The sequence below is a fragment of the Panthera onca genome, chromosome A2, assembly GCF_046562875.1.
Source record: "Panthera onca isolate mPanOnc1 chromosome A2, mPanOnc1 haplotype 2, whole genome shotgun sequence".
Classification (NCBI taxonomy): domain Eukaryota; kingdom Metazoa; phylum Chordata; class Mammalia; order Carnivora; family Felidae; genus Panthera; species Panthera onca.
Window position 1 is genome coordinate 54,691,015 of NC_138340.1, and position 9,764 is coordinate 54,700,778.

Sequence of the window (9,764 nt, forward strand, 5' to 3'; positions counted from 1 at the left end):
CTGGCTGTCTTTTTGTGAACAAGCCTGGACTGGCCTGCTAGAAGCTGGCAGACCACGTGGAGCAGAATTCATTGATCCCAGTCAAAGTTGTGCTAAACCATTCAATCCCCAAACATGTGAGAGAGCCCTGCTAAGATCAGCAGGGCTGCCTACCTGGTCCCTGGCTGATTTTGAATGTAGGAGAGGGCCCAACAAAGACCAGAAGAATTGCCCAGCTGGCATGTGGACTGCGGAGCAAAAACAAATGCTCATGTCACTGAGTTTAGTGGTTTGTTTTAAGCCACTGAGTTTAGGAGTGTTTGTTACACAGCAATAGCTAACTGGCAGAGCTTCTGTAACGAGGGGAGCTCCCTCCCCAAACCAGCCTCCCAGCACTCAGTCCATGTGGCCCAGTGCCTGGCCAGAGATGCTTTGCACCACTGATTTTGAGGGGCTTTCCAGGACTGGACACAGCACCTTTAAAGAAGGAAGACTCTAAGGAGGTGAGAGGCCAGTGGGAGTGTGGCGGGCTGCTCAGGGGTGGGGCCCAGCTGGCTTTTAAATCTCGCATGAAAATCCTGGACTCAGCACCAAATTCTGTAGCATGAGATCAAGGAAATTACCTGAACCAGAGACTGAGGCAGGGGAGGGTGATTCTGCAAGGAATGGAGATGTTACTAGTAGGAAGAGGGTGTATGCCAGCCAAGGAAAGAGCCAGAGATGTCTGCTCAACAGTGATAATGATGATGATGTAGAGAGGGGACAAAGGTGAGGAGCGGGGGAGATTTGGCTATGCAGAGTCAGGTAGAAAGGAACCCTAAACGCGTAGGGGAAGCCCTGGCCTCTCCTAGATTCTTCTTTCTCTCTCTTTTTTTCAACACCTTTGGGGTCTTCTGCTCCTCACAAGTTCACTGTGATTAACCATGCGATTAACCATTAACAACCAGGGTTGTCTGATCTGCGGGGCAGATCAGAGAACTGGCGAGAAGCTCAGACTTAAAGATGGTTGGGACAAGTTGTGTCCTCCTGATTCAGAGAGAGAGAGAGAGAGATGCTGAGGCTGAGAGATTTCCACCGCTATTTTTTCCAATCCAGGGGATCATCTCCCTGGGCTGAGGTACACACGGCTGATACCTGGGGTGGTGTCTCACCAGCCTGGCAAAGTTGGTGACTTGACAGGCTGGCAGAGGTTCAGCCTAAGACTTTCAGGGAGTAGAGACTTTGGGAAACTCTCTGAGGCAGAAACAGCCAGCTGTCCTCTAGAGACCTGCGCTTGTCTACTGTGGCGTGTAGCCACTGGGAAGTAGCCGCCCAGCTGGGCCGACAGTCCCCAGCCCTCCTTGCAGCTGGGAGGGACCATGTGACTGGTTCTTGCCAGTGAAGGTACGAGAGAGTCATGTGAGCTGCTTCTGGCTCAGGTGGTTTAGAAGTGGGTGTACTTTCTCCATTCTCTGTTCTGTCATCTCCTGGCTGGACATGAACTCCAAGGTGACCTTGGAAGCCAGACACTGAAGCCAGCATGGCTTTATTGTCTACAGTCTCCAAGGGAATGGATGACTGCCTGGAGAGAGTTCTCCTCTACGTCCTTCTTCCCCCACTGGCCCCACCAGGAAAACCCGCCTTGGCCATTATGTGTTATTATGGTACCAAATTCTGGGGGTGGTTTGTTCCAGCAACTAGTATTACCTTCCCTAGGAGAGGATCCATGCCTTCATGAGAATAACAACAACAGCTGGCCTTTATTGACTGCCTGTTGTACATCAGAAACCACAGGACTTGTGTCAGATGCACAGTCTCTGTCCTCACCACAGCTCGGAGAAGCATGGGCTCTTGTCATCTCCACTTTACAGACATGGAAATGGTGGCTGAGAGAGATTCACCAACCTGCCCAAGATACACATTGGTTCACTGAGTCCTTCAACACACATTTACCGTGGGCCTGTTATGGGCCAGCACAGTTTGAGGCTGGGGATACCAGTAATAAATGAGACAAAATTCCTACCCTCCCCCCAGCTGGCATCCCAGGAGCAGGGAGGCGGTCAGTCAACTCTGACACATGTTCCTAAGAGAGAGAGAAAACAAACACAGGGTAGGGGCACAGAGAATAAAGGGGCAATGATGCTGGTGAACAGCCAGGAACAGGGGGAGGCAAGTGAGGCTCCCAGAGTACAAAAAAGGTGGCCGGTGCTTTCACGGGCCTGGGAGTGAGTGCCCCTTAAATCCTGCAACCTGGATACCTCACTTGCCTCTCCTGGTCCCAGCTTTGGCCCGGGGTGTGCCATTTTGATAGTGTAGTCAGGGAAGAGGTGACATGTGCACAGATGTGAAGGAGAAAAGCAGTTAGGAACCTGGGAGAAGAGTGTTCTGGGCACAGGACCAGCAAGTGCAGATGCCCGGAGGTGGAACATCCTCTGCCTGGGAACAGCAGCCAAGGAGGCCACCTTGCCTGCATACCCGGGGTGGGGGAGGGTGGCAACAGATGAGTCTGAGGGGCACTGGGGTCAGGTCATGCAGGGCCCTGTGGACCATCGTGAGGACTTCGGCGGGAGCCATCGGAGGGTGCTAAGCAGAGGAAGGACATAATCTGACTTTGGTCCAGTAGGAGCCCCCTGTCTGCCTGGGGAGCAGAGGCTGCAGGGTTGGATGGGGTAAGAGCAGAGGCAGGGGCTTCAGGGAGGAGGCTAGTCACCCAGGTGAGAGATGCCTGGGTAGTGGCAAGACGGCTGAAAATGGGCCTATTGTAGATCCATTTCAAAGTAAAAGCCAAAAGGATTTGCTGATGAATTAGAACCAAAGTGTGAGAGAGAGGGGTCAAAGATGACCTCAATCAAGGTCTTTGTGGGGAGCACGTGGCTGAACAGAGGCGCTGCTTATTGTAATTAAAGGGCTGTGGAAGGAGCTGGTTTGGGCTGGGGTCCCGGAGAGAAAAGAACCCACGAGCTCTATTGAAGGCCGAAGGCCAGTCCAGAATATGGCTGTGTGTGGTGCCATCTGAGTTCCACACTATCATCAGCTGCTCTGTCGAGACCCTGCAAGAGGAAGGGGCCTCAAATTCAGCAGTGCAGGAACTTGGTGGGGGAACTGACACTCCCACCCCACAGGGCTGAGGTCCTCACCCTCCTGTGCGGGACAGCAGGAGGGAGACTCAGAAAACATCCAGCAGGAACTAGCAGAACGAAGTGGACTTTGAAAACCTGGGAAGTCCGCAGTGCTCTCACGTGCTCCTGTGGTGCCCCCTGGTGGCTGGCTCGGCTCCTCACAACCCTCGGCTCACCCTACTGCAGAGCCCTCCACCTCCCAGGGGCTCCACCCCGTCCCAGGGGCGACAGCTGTTAGAATTTGTGCTTCCTTTCAGAGACACAGCAGGAATCCTTCCAGCCCATACTTGTCGACTCATTGAAGGTTCAGTATGTGCCAAGCACACTAGACATTTTTACCGTCTGAATCTCTTCTCAGTACAGAAGCCAGAGGTCAGATCCTGTCCCTCTCCTACTCCAAACCTTTCCCTGGCACCCACCTCACTCAGAGTAAAGGCCTAAGGTCCCTATGATAGCCATGACCTGCCCTCTCCCCTTGAGTTCTCAGACCAATTCCTCTCTCTCCCTCACCCCCTCTGTTCCAGCCACATTACTTTTTTTTTTTATTGTGGTAAAATATACATATTTATCATTTTAACCATTCATAAACGTACAATGCAGTGGCATTAAACATATTCACGGTGCAGTGTAGCTAGCACCATTCTCTCTACCCAAAGCCTTTCATCATCCCCAGTAAAAACTCTGTACCAGAGAAACAGCAACTCCCCTTCTTCCCCTCCCCCCAGCCCCTGGTAACCTCTGTTCAACTTTTTGTCTCTATGAACTTGCTTATTCTAGGGATCTCGTGTAAATGGAACAATATAGTATTCGTCCTTCTGCATCTGCCTTATTTCACTAAGCATAAAGGAAAAGGTCCATCCATGTTGTAGCATATACCAAAATGTCATTCCTTTTTATGGCTACATAATGTTCCACTGTATGGGCAGAACATACATTTTGTCTATCCATTCATCTGTTGAGGGACACTTGGGTTGTTCCTACCTTTGGGCTCTTGTGAATAGTGCTGCTATGACATGGGTGTTGGCCTCATTACTTTTTCCTCAATCCGCCAGGCATACCCCTGCCTTGAGGACTTTGCACTGGCTGTTCCCTCTGCATGGAATGCTCTTCCCCAAGAGATCCACATGGCTCATTCCTCACAGCCCTCAGGTCTTTGTTCAAATGGTGCCTTCTTCGTGAGACCTGCTCTGTTCACCCTACCAAATACTACAAGCCAGCACTCCCCCTCCTATGTTTTCTTTTCTCTATAGCACTCACTTTCTAACATACTATATAATGTAATTTTTTAGTATATCCATCATGTAGTGTCTAAGTCTCTCCACTAGAATGTCAACTCCCTAACGGCAAGAATTGTTGTCTGTTTGGTTTATCTTAGGCTCCCATGTAGGCAGGTGCTTAATACAGAGTTGGTTGAGCAAACTTAAAATCGCAAGTGTAAGTCAACTGCTAGTTACACATTTTAAACTGGAGTCACGAGCCTAATGTGTTAGATGCTTCACATGCCAGATTCTCTTAAATGCCCTAAATACTTAACATACCACGTATACATGGATTCTTTCAAATCTGGGTTGGAATTGGGATAACCTCTCAACTAGCCAAGCACACATATATCCGGAGATTTAGGTCAGAAGAAGGAGATTTGAAGCTGCAGATAAGCAGCCTGATTTTTCTCTTGAAAAATCTGAGACTTCACTCTTGTCCCTGGCCCCGGGACTTCTGTACAGGCTGTGGATAGCACAGTTGAGGGGGGTTGAGAGGGAGCAGAAATCCAGTCCCTGCCCCACTCACCAAGTGCAGGGCTTGAGTCCTGGCACAGGACTCATCTGTTGGGCGGGGGGGGGGGGGGGGGCGGGCTCTTTCCCATCCACCAAAGGCCCCTATGGCTGGTGGTGGCCCTGCTTTATCAAAGGAGATGCCAGCCTACAACCTGTAGATGGGTGGCTGTGCAGCTCACGAGCCCCCCAGCCAAGACGTCCATGTGCGTCCCACTTTTCAGGTCTGTGAGGCTGTCACTGCCCACCTCCAGCCTCCCTGGATCAGTGAATGTAGCTACTTGATTCTCTTCTGAGTTCCCACCTGGCAGGGCCGTGACTCTCACGGATGTTTCCATGATACCAGATTGGATCCGCACACTTCCTATGGCACTGACCCAGCTTGACATAAGTGCCAAGGCATTGGAACCACACCTCTCCTCCTTTATCTTTAACATTGACAGAGTCCTTCCTATGTGCCCAGCACTTACCGAGCACTTTCCAAATAGTATCTTATTTAATCCTCCGGCCTAGGAGGGAGGTATTATTATCCTAGTTTACTGATGAAGAAACTAAAGCTCAGAGAATTTAAGTCACCTGCCTGGGATCACACCGCTATGGGGCTGGGATTCAAGCCCAGAGTCTGAGCTTATAACCACAATGCTTTGCCATCTCTTAATTTTTTGCTTGTCCTTCTTGTCTCTCATTCCCTACTGGTTTCCATCTCTTTCTTCCCCTTCCTTCCCTCTTCCCCTCTCTTCTTTCCTCCATTCTCTGCTTCCTCCCTTACCAAGCCTGAACGGGTGCCACCTGCCCAGCTTGGCTCACCCTCTGCCAATTCTGCAGACCAGGCTCTGTCTCCCACAGCCTAGCCAGTCCTTTCCTCATTACTCTCGTCTCCCTGTGCCAGCAGATGGGGTGTGCCAACCTGTACCCCTTCAACCTGCCTGCTCATCACCACAGCAGCAGCTGGCAGAGGCCGGTGGAACTGGGGTCTGGGCCAGCCTGAAGGGAAGCCAGATCTTTGGGGAGTTACATGACATGCTGCACACTTTCTTCTGACGTATGCTTACCACATCATGATTTCCCTTTCATGCTCAGGGTTTTTTTTTTAAGTTTATTTTTATTTATTTTGAGAGCAAGAGAGCAACCAGGGGAGGGGCAGAGAGAGAGGGAGACAGAACCCCACGAACTGTGAGATCACGACCTGAGCTGAAGTCGAGTCGGATGCTTAACCGACTGAGCCACCCAGGTGCCCTCTGCTCTGGGCTTTTTAACATGATGCCAAGACACCTTGTGCTGCTTGGGATAGACTTAGACAATAAGGGGCCGGAAAGAGAGAGACAGAGCTAGAGAGCGGGAGAACCATAAGGTGGTGAAGAGATCCAGCTTCCACCCTTAGAAGCAGCTCCCTACAGTGTTGGGAACAATGTTCAAAGCATGAATGAACTTTTTTAAGTTTCTCAAAGGACACATGTTCTTACCCATGATTATGTCTTTGCATCTGCTGTTCCCTGGCCTGGAAGGCCTTTCATGATCATTTTTACCAGAGGGCTCTGCTTATGTGTTGCTGCCTTTGGGAAACTTCCCTGAACTCCCATGGAGCATTTCAGCAGCCCCCACTTTGATGCCACAGCATCTGCATATGTGTGCACACTTCCCTCTCTCCCTCTTTCTCTATTTTTAACTAACTGGCTGGTGTCTGTATCCTCTGCCAGCTATGGCCTCCTCCAAGACTGAGAGACCATCCTGCCTTATTCTCCTCACATCTTCCATCTCCGTGCCCGGTACATGGTTGGTGCCTGGAAAATGCTGAGAGATGCAGTATAGCTCAGAAACCAGGACTTCACAGAGGAAGAAAAAGTGGGGGTTGTGAAAGGCAATAGGACTCTGGGTTTAGTTAGCACTTACCGACTGTGTGACCTTGGGCAAATCGCTGAATCTTTCTGGGCCTCAGATTCCTGACTTGTAAAATGGGGACAGTATTAGTTGGTAGCACATAGTGTTGTATGACAATTAAACAAGTCACAATGTGTAAAGCACATAGAACAGTGACTGGCACGTGTGAATCACTCAGTAAATATTAGTCATTATTATTACTGATGTGGAAATAGTAATAGAGTTACCCAAGGGATTTGAATAATGAAAAATTTTTTTAATGTTTATTTATTTTTGAGAGAGAGAGAGAGAGAGAGTGAGTGAGTGGGGGAGGAGCAGAGAGAGAGAGAGGGAGACACAGAATCCGAAGCAGGCTCCAGACTTTGAGCTGTCAGCACAGGGTCCGATGCGAGGCTCAAATTTACGGACCATGAGATCATGACCTGAGCTGAATTCGGACGCTTAACCAACTGAGACACCCAGGCACCCCTGAAAATGTTCTTGATAAACTGTAAAGTATACAAGAAGTTCTTTGCCATCATCACTCTTAAAAACACCAATAGAACAGCAGTGGCCCATCCATCATGATTTCCAGAATTAATTCACAACCTGAAGGCCACGTTGCCACTGTGTTTTTTTAGCAAATAAAATGGTGAATGTGACACCTGGCTTTTGTAAATGGTAGAATGACAGGCAAAATCATAATGGTTTAACAAAAGGTCCATCGCCTGACTCCAAATATAGTCTTGCCCATAAGAGTGTCCTGTTCTGGGACTTATCTGGTCCCAGACACTTAATATGGTGTTTTCATTTCCCAAGTCCTGGCTACCAGGATCCAAGGCAGAGGCTGGCAACAGAGAGGCAAAGCTTGGTCTCTTGTTTTACTTCTGAGAGGTTGGCAAGGTCTCTTTCTCGTCTGTGTCAATGTGCAAAGGGAAGTCACTGTCCATTCCCGCTAACCCTGTAAAGTTAAAAAAAAAAAATTGGTCATCAGGTTGAAACAAGTAGAAGAGCTTGCAAGTCTTTGGAACTCATTTTATCTGTACAGATGAGAAACCTGAGGCCAAGAGAGGGAAGGGAACTATTCAAAATCACAAAGTAAAGTGTGGCCAGGGTTAGAATCTAGGTCTCTGCATGGTTAGCTCACTGCCCTTTCACTGGCCATTGCCTTTCACTCAGTGATCTCTGTGCTGGGAGCCCTGTGTCCTTAAATGAAAGGTGCTGGAGGCCCAGTGCTAATCACAGAAGCAGTGCTCCTGTCCAAAGCCAGGCATTAAAGACTTCCACACACACACATACACACACACACACACTCACTCCCACATATACATCATCTCACTCAATATTCATAACTCTATAAAGTGGAAACTATTATTTTCATTCCATTTTATAGATGGTGATACCAGGAGGCAAAGGAGTCAAGTACCACTCCTGGAACATGAACTGAAGCCGCCTTCTGACCCCAAAGCCCAGGATCTTCCCATAATGCTCTGCAGCTCTTCTTCTGGAGCCCAGGACATTGCTGAAGGCCAGCCCTTGTGCAGGACACAAAGCAAACAGCTTCCCAGGACTGGGATGAAGTTCTGTCTCTATATACCCTGTATTACCTAGTACAATGCAGGGCACAGATTAGGTGCTGAGTGATCATCCTTTTTTTTTTTTTAATTCAGGTAGAATTGACATATAGATGTCACTATATATATATTATATACTATTATGTACATTCACATACAACAAAATGATTTGACTTTGTATATTATGTAAGATGATCATCACAATAAGTGGCACAAACGTTACCATATATAGTTACAAAATAATTTTCTTGTGATGAGAACTTTTAAGATCTACCTGTTTTAGCAACTTTCAAGTACACAATACAAAATTATTAGCTATAGTCACCATGCTACATCACATCCCCATCATTTATTTTATAACTGGTGGTTTGTACCTTTTGACTTTCTTCACCCATTTCACCACCATCCCCACCCACCCACCCAAACCTCTGGCAACCACCAATCTGTTCTCTGTATCTATCAGCTTGATTTTTTTTTTTTTTTTTTTAGATTCCATCTATAAGTAAGATCATATGGTATTTGTCTTTTTCTGGCTTATTTCACTTAGCATAATGCCTTCAAGGTCTAGCCGTGTTGTTGCAAATGGCAAGCTTTTATTCCTTTCTTTTCATGGGTGAATGATATTCTATATACCCTTTATGTATTCATCAGTGGACACTTAAATTGTTTCTGTATCTTGGCTATTGGAAATAATGCTGCAAAGAACGTAGTGGGAATGGTGATGGTGGTGCATATATCTTTTCAAGTTGATGTTTTCACTTTCTTTGGCTAAACACCCAGAAGTGGAATTGCTGGATGGCAGGGTAGTTGTGTTTTTAATTTGTCAAGGACCCTCCATACTGTTTTCCATTGTGGCTGCATCAATTTCCTACCCACAGTGCACAAGTGTTCACTTTTCTCCATAACCTCATCAACACTTGTTATTATCTTTAGGATAATAGCTATTCTAACAGGTGTCAGGTGATATTCATCAAGGTTTTCATTTGCATTTGAAAACACCACAGGTTTCCCACAGATTTGACTATGCTGTATGCCCTCCAGATAGATACTTCACCTCATTCCAAATCCCCACTCTCACGTGGTTCTATTCTGGCTCTTTCCACATCCTTCGGGTCTCCTGAACATTCCTTCTCTCTCTAGCTCTCAGGAATTTTAACTGACTCAGATTAATTCAGAGCCACAGTTGGGAGTGGGGTAGAAAGTGTTAAGCACCCCACCGCCCACCGCCACTTCTTCACTCATCGCACACGTTGGCTAAGAGCTAAAGAATCACGGGCTTTGTTTTTCCACCTCTACAACTGGTGGAGAACCACCGGCTGGCTTTAACGCTTCGCACGTTAAGTGCCTGGGACAGCAAAACCTTGCAAAGTTACCAGTCCTCCCCTGTTGGTTCTTACAGCGCCTGCGCAGAAGCCAGTGCACAAGCTTGGCGCTGTTGAAGCCCACCTCCGCCCTTCTCGCCCTCAGAGATTCGGCGTTCGACA